Consider the following 20,451-nt stretch of genomic DNA (forward strand, 5'->3'; position numbering starts at 1 on the left):
ACTTCTATTACAGAAGTTTTATAATTTTAGTTTTTTATCCAGGTCTATGATTTATTTTGAGTTAACTTTTGTGTATGATGTGAGGTAGAGGTCCAAATTCATTCTTTTACAGGTGGATATCCAATTGTCCTAGTACTATTTACTGGAAAGACTTTTCTTCCCCCTGCAGAATTGTCTTGGTACCATTGTCAAAAATCAATTGGCAGATACAAACTATTGTGTACAGAATAGATAAATAACAAGGTCCTACTGTATAGCACAGGGAACAATATTCAATGGCTTGTAGTAACCTATGATAAAAAAATATGAAAAACCACATATATATATATATATATGTATAACTGAATCACTATGCTGTACACCAGAAACTAATACAACACTGTAAATCAACTATACTTCAATAAAAAATCAACTGACCATACGTGTAATTGCTTATTTCTATGCTCTCTATTCTATTGATCTTTGTGGCCAGTCTTACATCAGTACCATGCTATGTTGATTAATGTAACTCTGAGCAGGTTTTGAATTGGAAGTATGAGTCTTCCAACTTCAGCCTTCATTTCAAGATCATGTTGGCTATTTTCCATAGACATATACCTTGTATTTTTATATGAATTTTAGCATCAGCTTATAAATTTCTGCAAAAAGCCAGCTGGGGTTTTGATAGGGATTGCACTGAGTCTGTAGATCAATTTGGGGAGTATTTCCATCCTAACAAAACTAAGTCTTCTGATCCATGAAAAAAGACGTCATCCTATTTGTTTACGTCTTCTTAAATTTCTTTCAACAATGTTGTGTGGGTTGTGATGTATAAGTCTTGCAATTTGTTTGCTGAATTTTTCCTGGGTGTTATATTCTCTTAGTTGCTATTATAAACATGATTATTTTCTTAATTACAATTTTGGATTGTTCATTGTACTGTATCCCTTTTGAGCTTCAAGATGAAACACTAGGTCATACTTCCATTATTCTAACTTTTTGTGTGTTTTGCTTTAAATGATGCACCTTTTTAGTTCTAAGTAATATACTTATATTTTTCTCTTTTTAAATTGTATTCTTATTAATTCATAAAAAGACTCACAAGAGTTGTATATAGTATATTTGAATGGAAGTTAAGCTGGATGCTTAGTCTAATCAATTAAATAATTAAGAATAAATGGCAACAGACTTCTTCATCTTCTACTAGCACTACTAGCACTGAACACCTACCGAATGCACAACACCAAAATCATCTTAGCGCCCACATTTGCTAAAAACACACTTATCCCTATCTAACAAAAAAACTGCATTTAACTTCCACAACCTCAGAAAAACAGTTAAAAGACTAACACAAACTAACACGTAAATAAATACCTTCATCACTGCCAGCTTATTGCTTTCAAAATTTGCATTCTTCCCATTAAAGGAAGCATTTCCTTTGACTGCCAAAACAAAAAAGAATAAATTTCAACTTCACTTTGGGGGATGCCATTCAAACCTTTTCAAAGTTGCCATCTTACCATTGTCTTTTAAAATTACTCTAATGTTGTTAAAAGTATAAAATGTAGTTGTACACCTTGGAAGAAAAATCACATAAATTTTCATTACTATGTCTTTTCCTGGCATGTATTCAAAAGAAAACATGTAATCAAAAGGAAAGAGTCACACCCGGTCAGTGGCTCTTGAAAAATCTGAGGATCAGAGGAAGTTAAATACACAACACCCTGGAAAAATATAAACATTTAATCTGCATACATTTTTGTGCACAGTTTTAAGGATTTATGATTACACTGCAGTCCAGCCATGGATAAATGGATCTCAGAGTAAGAACTTCCCATTAAATAATAGCTGAGAAAGATACATAACTGTTGCAGGTTTATATATTCCCTATTTACATTACCTATATATGTATATGTGTGTATGTAACACCTCTTCAAACCAGAAACTGAGCTCAGAGAAAGAAGAGAGTACTAAAGTCTGGGGCCAACTGAGTTCTGGGTACAGAGGCACACAGAAATGAGAGAGTTTGACATCTAATGTGTTTTAGACATTTAAAAAATTCCAGAAGTTTTGGAGCCAAAAGGAAGCAAGCTACCTTGAAAGAAGGTTGGTCCAAACTAATTGCTACCCAAGGCTATAGATAACATAGGATGGTGATCTGTACAGTAGTAGGAAAGAGTGTCCCAAAGATAGGACTTGGACCAAGTCATTTGCTAGCTCAGCTTTAGCAGAGGTGTGCCTAATTTTACATTGCAGGACAGATGCATTAGGTCTGGTAAGCCTTCCAGAGGCATCCACAAATCCTCCAGATGGAAAGGAGTACGCAGAGAAAAGGAGGAAAAGTTCACATTGGGTATGAAATGGGAAATTTAAAGTACATGAAAACTAATACTAAGTAGAGAACCAAAATTTTTAAAAATAGGGAAAATTCACTGACAAGTAAAAATAATGAAACAAACCAAAACTGACAATAAAGGAAGACATACAAATATGGCCAACAAGTACATGAAAAGGTGCTCAACATCACTAATTATCAGAAAAATGTCAATTGAGACCACAATGAGATATCATCTCCCACCTGTTAGGAAAAGTATTATCTGCACTTATAGTCAATTAATCTATGACAAAGGAGGCAAGAATATACAATGGAGAAAGCACAGTCTCTTCAATAAGTGGTGCTGGAAAAACTGGACAGCTACATGTAAAAACATGAATTAAAACATGCTCTAATGGCACATACAAAAATAAACTAAAAATGGATTAAAGACCTATGTGTAAGATGGAATACTATAAAATTGCTAGATGAAAACATAGGCAGAAGGTCCCAAGGAAGAGAAGAGAGAGAGAAAGGACCTGAGAAAATATTTGGAGAGATAACCAAAAACTTCCCCAACTTGGGAAAGGAAACAGTTACCCAAGTCCAGAAAGCACAGAGAGTTCCACACAGAATCAACCCAAAGAGGAACACACAGGGGCACATAGAAATCAAATTGACAAAAATTAAGGCTAAGGAGAAAATATTAAAATTAGCAAGAGAAAAGCAACAAATAACATACAAGGGAACTCCCATAGGTCATCAGCTGATTTTTCAGCAGAAACTCCATAGGCCAGAAGGGAGTGGCAGGATATATTTAAAATGATGAAAGGGAAAAACCTACAACCAAGAATACTCCATCCAGCAAATCTAGTTTAGATTTGATGGAGAAATCAAAAGCTTCACAGATAAACAAAAACTAAAAGATTTCAGCACCACCAAACAACCTTTACAACAAATGTTAAGGGAACTTTTCTAGTCATCAAACTATAAGAAAAGAGGAAAAAAAAAAAAAAAGACCTACAAAAGATAGCTTTGGCAGTTCGGGGTCTTTTATGCTTCCATACAAATTTTGGAATTGTTTGTTCTAGTTCTGCGAAAAATGTCGTGAGTATTTTTACAGGGGTTGCATTGGATCTGTGGATTGCTTTGGGTAGTGTGGCCATTTTGATAATGTTGATTCTTCCAATCCAAGAGCACAAGTTATCTTTCCATTTCTTTGTATCATCTTCAATTTCCTTCATCAGTGTTTTACAGTTTTCAGAGTATAGGTAATAACCTCCTTGGTTAAGTTTATTTCTAGATATTTTGTTGTTTTTGATGCAATGGAAATGGTCATGCCAGTTATAAAATTCTGGTTTTTGAAGTAAAAAAAAAAGTGTATGAAGGGCCAAAAATAGCAAAATATTCTTCTTTCCCATGGGTGAGTTGTATTCTGTTACATATATATATTGTGTCTGCTTTACCCATTCCTCTATTGATGTGCACTTATTATGCTGCCATATCTTAGTAATTATAAATTATGTTATTGTTAATAGCAGGGTTTATATATCTTTTTGAATTAATTATTATTTTGTGGTTGGCTTTATTCCTTTAATAACTATGTAAGTTTAAAAAGCTAAAGCTCTAAACATTCTTAGAAACAATGAACAGTACATATATGTAAATTTTAAAAATCTGTGCAGTATATTGTGTATATGTATTTACATGCAATATATTGTGTATGTGCCATCAAATTATAACAAGTCTACCTGACAAAACTAAAAAATGAAAAAAAAAGAAAAAGAAAACATAGGCAGAACACTCTTTGACATAAATCACAGCAACATTTTTTTGGCTCCAACTCTTAAAGCAGAAGGAGTAAAAGCATAAAAAGAATAAAAAATAAACAAATGGAACCTAATTAAACTTAAAAGCTTTTGCACAGAAAAGGAAACCATTGATAAAATGAAAAGATACCCTACTGAACGGGAAAACATATTTGCAAATGATATGACGGATAAGGGTTAATATCCAACATATATAAACAGCTCATACAACTCAACATCAAAAAAAACAAACAACCCAATTTAAAAATGGGCAGAAGAACTGAATAGACTTTTTTTTGAAGAGGAAATGCAGATGGCCAACAGGCACATGAAAAAATGCTCAATGTCACTAATAACCAGGGAAATGCAAATCAAAACTGCAGTGAGATACTACTCACACCTGTCAAAATGGCTATCATCAAAAAGAACACAAATAACAAATGTTGGCAAGGATGTGGAGAAAAGAGGACACTTGTACACTGTTGGTGGGAATGTAAATTGGTGCAGCCACTGTGGAAAGCAGTATGTTTTAGTTTTTAAAAAAAACTCAAAAAACTAAACATAGAACTACCATATGACCCAGCAATTCTACTCTTGGGTTTATACACAACTCCCACCCCTAGAAACAGAAATGCTAATTTGAAAAGAAACATGCACCCAGTGTTTATAGAATCATTATTTACAACTGCCAAGACATAGAAGCAACATAGGTGTTCATCAATAGATGAAAGGATAAAGAAGATATGTTATATATATACAATGGAATACTACTCAGCCATACAGAAGAATGAAATTTTGCCATTTGTAACAACATGGAGGGCATTATGCTAAGAGAAAAAATTCAGACAGAGAAAGACAAATACTATATGACATCACTTATATGTGGAATTGAAAAAATACAACAACTAGTGAATGAAATAAAACAGAAGCACAGATATAGAGAACAAATTAATGGTTACCAATGGGGAGATGGAAGCGGGAAGGAGCAAGATAGGGGAAGGGGATAAAAAATAAGGGTTATTAAGGGATAATATATGCAATCTAAAAAATAAACTAGTGAATATTATATATGCAATCTAAAAATTAAATATGAAATATACTGATATACTAAAAAATAAACTAGTGAATATTAAAAAAAGAAGCAGACTAACAGGTCTAGAGCACAAACTAGTTAGGGTTACCAGTGGGGAGAGGGAAGGTGGGAGGGGCAATACATGGGTAGGGGATTAAGAAGTGCAAACTCTCAGGTATAAAATAAGTTACAAAGACATATTATACAACACAGGGAATATAGCTAATATTTTATAATAACTATAAATGGAGTATAACCTTTAAAAATTATGAATCATTAAATTGCACATCTATAACTTACATAATGTTATACAGAAACTATAATTCAATAAGGAAGAAAATAAAGTGGCTTTCCCCTAAAAAAAAAAAGGGAATGTATATTATCAAAAAGGCAAAAATAAGTGTTGACAAGGATGTGGAGAAAAGGGAACCCTTGTACACTGTTGGTGGGAACATAAATTGGTGCAACCACAATGGAAAATAATATGGATATTCCCCTCAAAATTAAAAACAGAACTACCATATGATCCAGCAATCTCACGTCTAGGTATATTCAAAGGAAACAAAATCACAGTATCACAGAGATGTCTATACTCCCTTGTTCATTGCAGCATCATTCACAATAGCCAAGATATGGAAACAACCTAAGTGTATGTAGATACACACACATACACAACAGGATATTTATTACTCAGTCTTAAAAAGTAAGGAAATCATGCCATTTTCAATAACATGGATGAATCTGGAAGATGTTATGCTAAGTGAAATGAGCCAGATACAGAGAGACAAATATTTCATGATCTCACTTTCATAAGGAATCTAAGTGTCAAACTCATAAAAGCAGAGAATATAATGGTGATCCAGGGACTAGGGGGTGGGGGAAATGGGTACATGTTGGTCATAGGGTAGCAAGGTTCAGTTGCAGGATGAATAAGAAGTTCTAGAGATCTAATGTACAGAATGGTGATTGTAATTAATATTACATCGTATACTTGAAATTTGTTAAGAGAGTTGATCTTGACTGTTTCACTACACACACATATGCAATCATAACTATATGAGTTTAATTAGCTCAATTGTGGTACTCATTTTACAGGGTATATTGTATATCAAATATCACGTTGTATACCTTGAGATGTATCATGTTTTATTTGTCAAGTATACCTCACAGCTGAAAAAAGAATAAGTAAAAATCAAAATATAAAAGTGGAATAGTATTCATAAAAAAGAATGAGAAATTGTGATACGAGAAGAGGCAAATAAAAAGCGCAAACAAGTGAGTATGAAGTAGGATCTACTATAAATCTAGAAGAAAATTATTGTCTGAAATAAAATACCATAATCAAGATAAAGTCTAACAAGACAGTCAGAGCAAATTAGTGAATTAAAAAATGATACTAATGAATTCACCTACAATGAAGCACAGAGAAAAAATTGGAGATAAGAAAATTTGATTGAAAGGTTCTAAAATGAATCTAAGGAATTTCAAAAAAATAGAATAACATACGAGAAATATTCTAAGAAGTGATGGCTAAAAAGTTTTCAAAACTGAAGAACATGTGTCTTTATGACTGAAAGTACAGTGTAGATAAAAATAAATTCATAATGGCTGCAGAGATTCCTCAAAAAGCCCAAAATAGACTTACCATATGATTCAGCAATCCCACTCCTGGGCATGTATCTGGAGGGAAAACAAATTTGAAAAGAGACTTGTACCCTAATGTTCATAGCAACACTATACAATGGCCAAGACATGGAAACAACCCAATTGTCCATCGGACAGATGACTGGATAAAGAGGTTGTGGTATCTATCTATCTATCTATCTATCTATCTATCTATCTATCTATCTATCTATCTCAGCCATAAAGAATAAAATAATGTAATTTGCAACACGGATGGACCTAGAGATCGTCATTCTAAGTGAAGTAATCCAGAAAGAGAAATAAAAATACCATATGATATCACTCATATGTGGAATCTAAAAAAAAGAAAAGAAAAAAAGAAGACACTAATGAACTTATCTACAGAACAGAAACAGACTCATAGACATAGAAAACAAACTTATGGTTACCAGTGGGGCAAGGGGGTGGGAAGGGATAAACTGGGAGTTCAAGATTTGCAGATACTAACTAATACACATAAAACAGATAAACAACAAGTCTATACTGTATAGCACGGGGAACTATATTCAATATCTTGTAGTAACCTATGGTGAAAAAGAATATGAAAACGAATATATGTATGGTTCCTATATGATTGAAGTATTATGCTGTACATCAGAAATTGACACAACATTGTAAACTGACTATACTTAAATAAAAAAAGAATATGAAAACATATATATGTATGTAGATGTATGACTGAAATATGTTGTACATCTGAAGTTGACACATTGTAACTGACAAAACTTCAATAAAAAATAAATTAAATATTCATATCAACATCTATAAAACTATACAAACACCAAGCTAAAGAGGAAATCCTTATACTTAACTAGAGATTTTTTCGAAGTGACATATAAATGAAAGTCTGTTAGACAGCTGGACTGTCAACATATTTCTAGTTGGCAAAAATAAATGCCTGGACACAAGAGAATGATGCCTTCAAAGTGTTGAAGGCAAGGAACTATGAACCTAGAATCCCAAATTCAGCTAAAATACAATCCAGGAATGAGAAAAGGTTAAAACTCTTTAGATTCACCAAAACAAAAAAGTTTACCTTCCCCAGATACTCATGAAAAACTACTGAAGGATATTCAAAGCTTATGATTTTACTTTGCTATAACTTTTAATTACAAAGAGAACGTAATAATAGAGCAAATTTAACAATCAAGTTACTTTTTTGAAAAAGGGAAAGAGAAAAGTAAGAGAATTTAGCTGAAGTGGGGAATTATGTAAATGAGGACAAAAGATGAGAGCCACAGCCACAGAGAAAATAGTCTAATATAGCAAAAGAAATTAACTCAAAGATGATTACAATAAAAAATGTTAAATAAGCTTTATGTAATGTATGTTAATTACACCATGATCCTTTAAACTATTAATATCCTCATGCATCCTTGTGAAAAGTCTTTGCCAAAATTATTTAAAGAAACTTTCCTACATTACATATAAAACGTAGCCTAGAAATAGAAAAAGTGTCACAGCTATCTTTATCTTTAGTACCTGGCTTTTTACTCAGCAAATAGTAGGCAGTTGATAATTTTCTGTTGAGTGAATATTCGCAGGAAACAAGAAAAAGAGCAGTAACAAAAGACTAGTATCACTGTGCTGTAACTGATGCTGACTAAGAAGTAAAGGACATTTTACAAACTTATTGGGTAACTCACAAAACGGTTGGGAGGGCCAGGAACTAGACTAAAGACTAAGCTTCCAGAAACAATCCCCCAAACCACACTGCAGAACTGGGCTGATGAGGAAACCACAGCCATTCCCTCCAAACCCAGCTCCCCCCACAGCCGCTACTAAAATCTCACCATTCCTGTCATCACCCATTTAATAAAACGGAAAGCTTGGCAAAGGAATGGGTTGCATGCTTTACTCACTTCAGGCATGATTTCTCTCATATAGTATATATCTGGTTGGTGGAGTTTAAGTCATACACCTGCATTCTAACTGCAGGGGAGGCTGGAAATTTGATTCTGGCTTCAGTGCTGGGGAGGAGGTGATCATAATGTGGGAATGTCCCTAAACACAGAAGACTTGTTCATAAGATACGAGCAGCCACAGACATGACAAATGTCTGCAACAATATACTTACAAAAATGAGAAAATGTACTATAAAATTCCCCACCTACATATATGTAGCAAGTACCGTTTAATGCCATTAAGTATTCTTCCACAGTCCTATTTTATTTTATTTTATTTTTATTGAAGTGTAGTTAGTTGACTTACAAAGTTATATTAATTTCTTGTGTACAGCATAATGATTCAGTTATACATATATATATATCTACATATTCTTTTTCATATTCTTTTTCATTATAGGTTATTACAAGCTATTGAATCTAGTACCCTATTCTGTGCAGTATGAACTTGTTGTTTATTTATTCTGTATATAGTAGTTTGAACGATTGTTACAAACTGCACAGCATCTCATTCTTGGGATGTACCATCATGGATTTTAGCCATCCCTTATTGTTAACTAAGTAGGTGGTTTCCCAAAGTTCTGTTACAGTGGCTTAACTTTGTGAGCATGCATGATCTTTTGCTTCAGCTGAAGTGCTATCTTTAGAGACATTGTTAAATGTCCTCCACCACTTCCCTTTCACCCCACACCGTCCGGTTTACCACCCACTTACTATGGCCTCCAACTAACCAGCTTCAGAACAGGCAGCCATGTTTGGGAGCTCCGGCTTTTAGTCCACACTTCTCCTTTCCTCCCTGTTCACTGTCATAACAAGGGTGGAGCCAACCCTCACACGGATTTCCGGGACATCTTTTACATTGTGATTTTCAACCTGTCACCATTTTAACAGTCCACTTGGATAGCCATGTGTTACATTCTTATTTACTGAAAGTAAAACTGAAACTCCCAGGTACTCCCTTTAGCACAAAACCTGGAGGTTGTATACTTCTGGGTGCAATATTGGCATAAATAAAATCAGGCATTTTGGGGCTCTTCAGATCTGGCGTTATAATATTGTAAAAGTTAGTTTCATTGAGTCTCAACTTTTATTTCTAAAATGTGAATCACAACACTACAATGCCATCGGTGGGATCACAACGCTATTTACATCGCAGGGTCGCCATAAGGATTCTGTAAGATCACTCACATGGTGGACATACAGTATTCAACACACAGTAAGTGTTCAAGAAATGTCAGCTGTTAAAATTAGACATACAAAATTGTCTTTTCTGTAGATCCCTGGAAGTTTCACATCCAATATCATTGTCTCACATCCAATATTATCATTTCAATTCATTATTAATCACTGTTAACTTCCAGAAATGAACTCTCATCAGTATCAAAATCTCTAGTCTTTTGACAATCATGATGCTCCTAGGCCATCACCCCTCTTCCATCTGCATTTCTCCTGGACCCATCCTAGACCTCAAGATCTGTTTCTTATGCTCCTTCATGAAAATACATTTCTTATCTCCCCCAAAACAATCACTATTTGTCTTTCCCTTTGCAGACCCACCGTGTGTTCTCTGGAGTGCTCCTCTCAGCCTTCTATTGGAATGAGGTCTCATCAATAAATAGCAGGCGTCTACATGTCTTACCCTCCTTCCCACTACTGCTTACCCTCCAGGACCAGGGTCACAGCTCACTTGTCAAGTTATCCCTACCCCAAGTGCTGAATGTTTGGGACAAACTCAACTAGTCTGAGATGAAAATTAAACTCCCGAGCAATGGAGTTCTTTGCAAATAACTTACGCTGCTTCACATCTACTTAGAAATAGCTGGCGATTTGGATCTTAACAGCTTTGATTTGTATCTCAAATTAAACATTACCATGACTGGAAACTGTACCTCAACCAGAGAGAAGCTGAGATTCTGTTCCTCTTTTATATTACCTTTGCTTACCTCTGATTACTTATCTGGAAAAAAAAAATAAATCCCTTTCTTGTAATCCCACAGAACATTTTTTTTCAGAATATCCTCTTATTAAAATAGATACAAACAAATATACATGTATATACACCACATACACATAGATCTTTCTCAAAAGTAATACATAAATATATTCTCAAAGTAAAAAAGTTTTAAATTGTATAGGAACCAATAGGGAAAACAGGGAAGCTTCCTCTTCACACATTCCCAATTATATCCTCTCAAATGAGGGGGAAATAACTGTTAACTCTCTTCAAGTGTCCCCTGCCTATACAATAATTCACTTTCAAGTCATTCTGTGTCATTAACCCAGAACTCCCACACCCTCATTCTCCTGTGCCCTGCTAACCACGACCTCCCTTAAGCGTAACTCTCGAAAGTTCTGAAAGTCTGATTAAAGAAGGCACGATGGGCAACAAGGGTTTATGCAAAGTCCTGATCATGTCTCAGGAAGGATGCAGCCTCCTCCACCAAAAAAACAGAGAGACATGAAGTCAAATACTGAAGGCTGCTGGCGTGCAGAATTTGAGGCTAAAATCAGTTTTTTTCTCCACCCAATTTTCTTCATTATCTGTCACAGAATATTAAACGTTTTGCTTAGGCTATTCTTGGCAAAACTTTCTGCTTATTCCAGTTTGAAGTCAACATGGCAGGAGGTGCAGAAACAGCCGAGTTGGGTTGCCTCATTCGAAGGTGGTTCCCAGAGCGGTACTCTGCACCCAGAGCTGCTTTATCAAGGAAACTGACCGACACGCTTCATCCTCCACTTCCCTCTGCTTGTGGTCAGCACAGATTTAATCAGCTGGAGACCGAGGCAGAGAGTGAAGGTAGTAATGGAAACTGTAAGGCAGGCATGGTCTCTAAACATATGCACTTTTGTTTCAGTGGATCAGCATCATGGTCTAGTGTCTGTCGGGGTTGCATGGCTGCCTGTCGGTCCTGCTGTTCCACAAGGGCAGCCTCCAAGTCCAGTCAGCTTCAGTCACTACCACACTGAGCACCTCTCCACAAGGATGCTAGCTCTGAGAACTGACGCTGTGTAATGCTTCCATGAGCACTAAGCATGCATCCAAGAAACAAAACTGAAACATTCTGAGTCATATGTCAGAATTCTGTATCCTTACAAGAACATAGGGTGATGGGGACAGGGGAGAGAGGCAGAATTCAATGGTCCAAACATGTATCTTTGAAAAGACTTCTAATGGCTTAAGCATAATCCCAAAGACATTGGAGGAAAAGGCACAAACATCTCTCAAACAGAAAGTATTTTTAATTTTGGTAGGAAAGAAGATGAATGTTGCTAGTTAAAATGCCCTGGGATTATTTTAGGTTTTCATATACTGTAATTACTTTAGTTTGGAAATCTGAGGATGAATAATATTGTTTTTGTCTAATGGAAATGGCAGAAACAGAAACCCTGAAACTCAGATGTATGTGCAATATGCATATATACACACCCACATGCACACACACAGTATATTTTACACACCCACCTGGCCAGTTCAGATCTTCTGATACAGCCAAATATATTCAGGAGAAAGCCAATGGCAAAAAAAAGTACCCCCCCCCCATCCCAAGGGGAATCTAAGTAAAAAGAGATTTGCAGAAGAGACAAGTAGGGAGAGGCAGGGGATTCATCACTGCCCAAGAGACCGTATGTTATCAAAACAGTAGAAAAGGCTTAAAGAGAGTATTTAGAGGAGTACAATTTATCACACTTCCCACGATGACTGTCTCAGGAGAACTTCCCCAGAGCATTCTGCAACTCTGTACAATAAACCCGCCGCCCCACACAACTGTGTTCCACACATCAGATACAGCTTGCACTGTGACATTCCCAATGATGTCACTGATGTGTGCCTTGGTAGCAGGGCATGGTTACCATCCTGAATGCAGCACGTTGAATAGGCTTTGGAATGAAAAAGGGCAGTATCTGATGATTAATTCCCCGTGCCCTGCCCACACCTCCAGCTCTGGTCTAAAATGTGCCTGTTTACAGAACCAGGAGGCTAAAAAACAAAACAAAACCAAAAAACCCTACCTCAGTGTAAAGCCATTTCAGGCAGATGAAACCCCCTGAAAGAGACAAAGAGCCCTCCTATGAATTGTAAAACCTTATCTATGCATTGTGCTAGCCTCTAATGCTTGAGTCCAGGGAAAAGAGCAATTCTTTGTTCAATGTTTCAAAAGACAGGAGAAGGGGGTGAGGATGGAGACAAGGTGAGGGTGGAAAGGAGAGGGAGGAACACTATTTGTACAAAGCAAGAACTCTGTCTCAACCGTCCACCCATCAGTCTAGTTTTCTGAGCACTGTTCCTCTATGCTCACATTGTACACAGTATGATGAGGTCATGAAGAGAGGACAGATCAGAGTCTGTGGTTTAGAAGCTTCTACTGCTGCCAAGGAAATGAGACTCATGTACATTAACGTATCAAGAAAGAGAACATTGGTTTTCTGTTTATTTATTTCCAATCTCATTCCCCTCAAGGATCTGTGATCACTTACAAAAATACACACCAAAAGAAGATGATAAAATAAATAATTGAGGAAATAAAGCTAAAAGGAAGATACAAGTAGAAAAGTAATAAAACCAGAGTTAAGATTAAATAAAGAAGTGTACACTATGCTGTCCAGGCTAGAGGTGACCGATACGTTTGGCTTCAACTTTTGAGAACCTTAAGCACAGGCAGTAAATTGCACAGGACACTATACACAGAGCTGATGTTGAGTAAGAATGACGAGGCAACCGTTGCCAAACCTAGCTGCCCAGTGACGTCACCTGGGAAGGTTTTCAAAAATTCAGTGATGACCAAAATTCCTGGGGAAGGTGGAGAGGAAGAGAATGCCAGGAATCTGTATTTTTAAAAACCTCCCTGAAGTGATTCTGATGCTGTCAGCCTTCAGACTGGGAACCACAGCTGTAGGGATTTAGAAATGGAAAAAAAATTCTCCAAAAATCAGATTGCAAGAATTATGGAGGATGGAGGGACTCAGGCTGAGCCTCTAAGTCTGAGTGAAGTTTAGAGAAGTGGAGATTCTAAGAAGAACTTCCAACGAGGTAAGGGCATGGGCCAAATCACAGAGATAGGAAGGAGTTTAATGCCATGAATGGGACACGCCCACCATCCCTTGTTACCCTGGAGGAGATGTGAGGGAGTCCTAGGACACTATTTAATTTATTCGTCAATCCATTCAATTTTAATCAAATCACAAAGGAATTAAAGATGCCACATACACAACAAACAAAGGATAAAACTGAGTTAGAGATGAATGAAAAAGATGTATTAATTATCTACTGCTGCATAACAAATTGAGTGGCTTAAAAATAAGACACATTTAAGTGCTGGGGGTACAGCTCAGTGATAGAGCATGTGCTTAGTATGCACGAGATCCTGAATTTAATCCCCAGTACCTCCATCAAAAAAAAAAAAGAAAAAGAGAAAAAAGAATAATACACATTTACTATCTTACAGCTTCCATGGGTCTGGGATCTGAGAACAGCTTATCTCGGACCTCTGTTCAGGTCTCACTAGGTAAGCAGGCCTGAGGTCTCATCTGAAGCTTGGCATCTTCTTCTGAGCTCATGGGGCTGTTGGCAGAATTCCTGTCCTTGCATCTGTAGAATTCACGACGACTTGCTTTTTCAAGGTCAGCAGGAGAATCTCCGAGGCTTCAAATCTCTGACCTCTAGACTCCCTTTAAGGGACTTGTCTGCTTAGGTCAGGCCCACTCCCCCCCCAAAAGTCTCCTTTTTTATTAATTCAAGTAAACTGATTAGGGACTTTACATTTGCAAAAATCTCTCCATCTTGGCCACATAACGTAACTTAATCACAGGAGTGACTTCCATCATGTTCTCAGGCTCTGCCTACACTCAAGCGGGAGGGAATTATACACCACGTGTGTGTATAACATGGGACTGGCCTCTTAGGGTCCATCACAGAATTCTGTCTACTGCAAAGGACAAGATGAGGGAATGAAAAATTGCAAATTTGCAGGCTATATGAGCCAATAGAGCACTTGTAATTAAACATATAAATTTGGTGCTGAACTTCCTGGCAGTTGAAGTAAAAAGGAGCCATGGGCAGACTTCTTAGTTCTCTCTGGTCAGTTCCTAGTACGATTTATACAGGATATTTTGCACGTCTTTACAAAGGAATCATAAAATGACACAGCATCAAAATAAGGTGAAAGAAATAAAATCGAGTTCAATGGAATTTGATCCAAAATAACTCTGTCAAGTAAGGGTCATGTTTGTCCCTCTCCACCAACTTGCCCCAGACCGTGGGGAATTGGTAATAATGGGAACAAAGTTCAATGAGGTGCCTGGGCAATACCAGGTACCATGGGCTGGTGACTGGGGAACCTGTAACAGAGATTCATCATGAAAAGGCACCAGGAGTTGCTCTAGGGGAAGTGAGAATACTGAAGTGTAAATGAACTGAAGTCAGAAATCAGAGGGATCCCACATGTGGAAGAGACAGTGGCAAAAGTTCACACCCTACACAGCCTCCAATGCATCTTGCAGAAATGTTGCCTTGATCTTGCACCCTGGCAAGTGTTATCTGGCCACCACCCTGTGCAACAGCTTTCCCCCAGGGCATCTTACAGGCACCCCTTCACCTCAGACAGAACTGATCAAATGCCTCTGCTTTGCTTTCCAGGGCTCGCAATTGGTTCTAAGCATTCAGCACAGAAAACTGTGTCGACCTGTGTTCCATTCATGCTCTAAAATAAACTTGTAGCTGGATGAAAACTACTCTTCCTTCTTTCATCTGCTAATACATTATCTCTTTTTATGATCCCACTCAATTCCACTACTTCCTGCTCCATTCCGTGTACCTGTCTCCCTTCCTTGAATGGCCTCTCCCTCATTCAGAGTCAGAACTGACTGTGTAATCACTCCTGTTTACTCACATCTGGTCTCCGATCATCTGACCATCTGGTCCGTGGCAATGACCACTTTTAACCTCTTGCATCTTTTAGTTTCCATAGAGCTTATTAATTTAGATTCACAAAGTCCAGGGATGGAAGAGGCCTTGGAATCCTCCAGCTGACCTCCCTTCTCAATGAAAACCATCCCAGCACTGTCTGAGCACTTCAGGAGACAAGGAACTATTTCATAAGGTCCCAGTTTCTGTCTATTAATTTCCAAATGATCCAAAATTCTGCCAAACAATAGGCCACAATCACTCCTCTTTAACTTCTACCCTCAAGTAGTAGAAGAAATTAAGTAGTATTCTCTGGAGTAAATTAAAATACCACCTTTACCTTCATATATTGTTAGTGGGAACACAAACTAGTGCAACCACCTTGGAAAACTATTTGGTTATATCTTCGAGACTCCCTGTGACACAGCAATCACGCAGAGAGAGACACACACACACTCACACACACTCACCAGACATGGGTGTAAGTTCACCAAGGAACATGTCCTAGAATATTCACAGCAGCACTATCTGTAATGGTCTCAATCTGGAAACTAACCAAAGGCCCCCAACAGTTGAAAGAATATATTATGATAGAGTCACACAGTGGAATACTATACAGCAATGAGCATGAAAACTCTACGACTAATCACAGTAATATGGATGGGTCACACAAACCCAATTTGAATGAAAGAAAATTAGACATACTGTGTAACTCCATTTATATAAAGTGGGTGATTCCATTTATCTGAAGTGCAAAAACAGGCAAAATTAATCTATGCTCCTGGAAGCCCTCATGCTGATTACCTGAGGTGTGTGACAAAGAGGGAACTTAAGTAGGATGCTGGTGAGATGCTGGTGATATTTCCTGATCTGATAATACAGGTACATTTGCCTTGTAAAAATGTATCCAACATATAGTTAGGTGCACTTATCTGTGTGTATATCCTACTTCAAAAATAAGTTTTAAAATCCTCTTCCTCCTCCAAATATCCAGAATAAATCAAATTTCTTTAGCCATTTCTTATAAATATAGGTTATAGAATGTTCAAGATCCTAGCCACCTACTTATAAAACCTTTTAATTTGGCAAAGCTCTGATCATTCACTGGGAATTTAATCAGTGTTCTTTAAATGTCCCACATGAGATTAACTCCTTTCCTCCAAGATGCTGTGAACTCCATAAAGACAGGTATTTCCCATTTGATTTTCTAGCAGCTAATCCATTCAGAGTCCATCGTATGCTCAGAAAATAGTTTTTCCCTCTTCTTCCTTAGCAAGTACAGATAAAACAGGTCAAATTTCCATGGGGTCTATTTGATTAAACAACCTAAGTATTGTCTTCCATTTTTTTCTCGAACTAAAGGCTGAATACACATTTTTCTGGTGAAGCTAATAATTGGTCTCTCTCCTCGAGCTGACCTAAGGATTGACCTTTTGCCCTGATTTATGAGCCCTTTTCAGATGTTTCCATATGGTGAGGTGGGGACAAGCATGAAGCAGACCCCTCTAAGTCACTGATTCAGTATTTCTCACTTCCTTTCCTCTTGTCCTCATCAGCCATAAATTGACCTTGTATCTGAACCCCTTCCTGATAATTTTTTCTTCTCAAGGAAAAAACATACTAATTTGGACACTGAGAAAGCAGCGTTCTTATTCCTGTGAAGTTACTGGCATCCTTCTTCTTGATGGGCTGAAGAGAAGGTGAGATCAAAGGGCACCAGAACACAAGCCACATATCTAAAGTAAAGAAAGAATCCTGGGTTCTCAATAATGGAATGAAAATAACGCTTTTGGCGTTGATAAGGCATCTGCCTGATAACATATCTTTCCAGAGCAGATACAGCCAAGGAACTCTGCGGACATTCACATCATGGAGGTGGTTTTCCTCTCTGCTCACATGCTCGTTTGCACACTTGGCACCTGGCATGCTTGGTTGCTGCACAAGGTTTGCCGGATTTTCTTTTCCCACTTTGCACAATTTTTTTGAGAGGATATTTATGGGTGTCAGTCACTTCCATGGACAAATGGTAAATAGAATGTCCATTTTCTTAGCCACATTCTTATTCCTGTCACCCAGCTGCCTTTATAACCAATGGTTCAGTCTACAGAAGCACAGCTTGTGCCACCCCATCTTGATATAAATAGGTAGATATATAGATAGCTAGATAGATAGACAGACAGACAGACAGACAGACAGATTGATAGATACACAGATGAGGGAGAGAGAGTGGATAGATAAAGGAAAGAGAGAATGAAATTATGAATCTGCAAAGATTCTTACCAAGCCCTCTGAGGAGCTCTCTCTAGAAAACTGAGGACACATGTCAGTTCTTTATAAAGACCATACAAAACAGAGAAGGAAAATCTAAGAAAGCTACTCATGCAGAAACTATTTAATCAAAGAGTAAAGACAATTATAACATCTGTTAATCTTCTGTGGAGGTTATAATTAAATGCTCTGGAGAAACACCCTTTCATGAGTGATCCTTTAACATCTGTTGTGAAGACGCACAGCCTTGTGCAGTGACGAATCACTTCGGCACTCTGGGAAAAGGGGACTTCTGGGGATCTCAGATGCTGTGAGGGACCTCCTGCTCACAGCCCAGACCTGCGCCCACTGTCCTGGGGGAGGGGCCCTGCTTTGAGAGCTCTGCATAATTGTCTTTGCTGTGAGTCAGACCGTAGTTACTGCATGTTAAGGAATAACAGGATCACAGAGCCAGAAATGGCCTTGTGACTATCTGATTCCGCGCCCCACCCCACCGCCTTCGCTCTGCAGATGGGGCCACTTGACCCCATGTTCCACAGTGGGCTGGTGGCAGGATTCCACAAGCCGGATTGTTCAATTCTCTGTCCAGATCTCACTCCACTACATCATGCTGCTTGCTCTTTCGGTTTCTCTCTTATTTGGGCTTAGCGTTCAGATTTGTCCGTTAATAGAATCAGCATTATAATAAAGCCCTAGGATATCTGAAGTTTATGGAGAAGTAGGAAGCTGAAATGACTCCCTTCTCCATTGCCTGGTCCATGCCAGTGAGAAACACTAACCAGCAGCACTTCTTTACTTGGCATTCCGGAGAGCAGGAGGCAGAGGAGAAGGAAATTAAGATAAAGAAGGAGGAAAACAAACTAAGAGGATGAGAACACAGAGGGAGGGGTGAGAAGAGGGAAGATTTAGAGAGACAAGGACAGAGAAATAAAGTAGGGTAAAGAGAGAGAGAGAGATGGAGAAGAGGAAAGAGGCAAGAGGAACTAGGGAAGTGGTCCAGGGATGCAGAAAATGCACATCAATTAAGACCCCACCAAAAGGAGCCGGACACATTTTATACCCCTCCGCCTTCATAACCTGGTTCCACTGCACTTCGCATAAGTAGTTCTACACATACCTAAGACCATAGGATTTGGCAGTTTTCGCCAAACAAAATGCAAAGATGATAAAGCCAGGGGCATCACATCAACAGACACAAAGTGTTGAGCAACAAAAAATATGCCCACATACCCATCTACGATGTAAGAACCTCACAGACGTATTCACGGCCCAGGATGGGGAGGGGCGGCAGTCTCCCTGGTGGCTGATCCGGGCTGCAAATACCGGTATGTGGCAAAATGCTGAGTAAACAGGGTTTTTGGCATTTGGCATTGGGATTAAACAAGTCCCTAGGACCAGGACACAAAGTGCTGACATCAGACTTCTCATTTCCCTTCAGCAATCACCTCCTTACAAGGGCTCGTGATGTCTTCAATGAAAGTGAAAGTGGTTACCACGTACTGCGAGTCTAACTTTGTGCGGCACTCTGGGTACTTTATCTCACTTAATCCTCACAACGATAAGCAGGTTAATATAATCTAAACATCTGGTTCAAAGTCTTACTGTGCAGTCTGAACAAATGAACCCTCAACACCTTGGTTTTCTCATCCATCAAATGGAACTCATAGGAACGTCTATCTCAGAGGACTATTTTGAGGATGAAATGAGACAATTTAAATAGAAAATGTCACAGGGCCAGACCCGTGGCAAGAACTCAATAAACATTAGCTGAAGTCACTGTTGATAGGACTACATTTTACCAGCCAGGAAACCGAGCTCAAGGAAATGAAATAATTCTCCCAAAGTCGATGGAGATCAGCACGGAGGCTGGAACCCAGTTGTATCTAAAGGTAAATGTTACGTGGGCACAAGCTGTGGCCATTTGTTTTGTCGTTTTATCCCTATTAACTGACTTCAAATATCCTGGTCTTTCTAGTGCACAATATAGCCTCTCATGGAAAGGGTATCCAGAAAATTGCCAGCCCGACCTGGAAAACATAAAGGGGAACATTACTCAGCTCAAGACATCTTCCTCTTACTACTCCCTTGTCCTCATTAATGAGAGAGGGAAAGAAACCTTTGTCTTCATCCTCTTCTTCACTTACTGTCACACCTACAGAGCCACCGTGGACGAATGCCATGAAAATTGATGCTTACACGACTGGAAGTAAACACTCACTCCCTCGTTGAAAGTTCGGTTATACAAAATCATAGAAGGACAGTACAGGAAAAGAAAACTATGACCCAATACTGTGTTCATGGGTCAATAGACTGAATATAGTTAAGATTTTACTGTCCCCAAATTGATCTATAAATTTAATGCAACTCCAATCAAAATCCCAGCAAGATTGTTTGTAGGTACAGACTAACTAATGCTAAAATTTAAGTGAAGAGGCAAAGGAACTAGAATAGCTAAAATAATTTTGAAAAAGAACAATAACAACAAAAAGAAAGCTATAAAGCAATGTTTTGCCTTTGTGCCC

The 20,451-nt window shown here is 37.9% G+C and overlaps 1 protein-coding gene across 8 annotated transcripts in view; it reads right to left on the reverse strand.

Annotated features, from left to right (window-relative positions):
• Positions 1-20,451, reverse strand: part of NCKAP5 (NCK associated protein 5) — a 918,970-nt gene that overhangs the window by 802,132 nt on the left and 96,387 nt on the right. The window contains exon 1 of one of the 8 annotated variants that reach the window (XM_064484703.1): positions 6,819-7,089. The exons of the other annotated variants lie outside the window; for them this stretch is intronic. The gene's annotated coding sequence lies outside the window, so the exon portion shown is untranslated. Of the gene's footprint in view, positions 1-6,818; positions 7,090-20,451 lie in introns of those variants that run through there. 8 annotated transcript variants of the gene reach the window in all.

This window comes from Camelus dromedarius, chromosome 4 (assembly GCF_036321535.1).
Source record: "Camelus dromedarius isolate mCamDro1 chromosome 4, mCamDro1.pat, whole genome shotgun sequence".
Lineage (NCBI taxonomy): Eukaryota > Metazoa > Chordata > Mammalia > Artiodactyla > Camelidae > Camelus > Camelus dromedarius.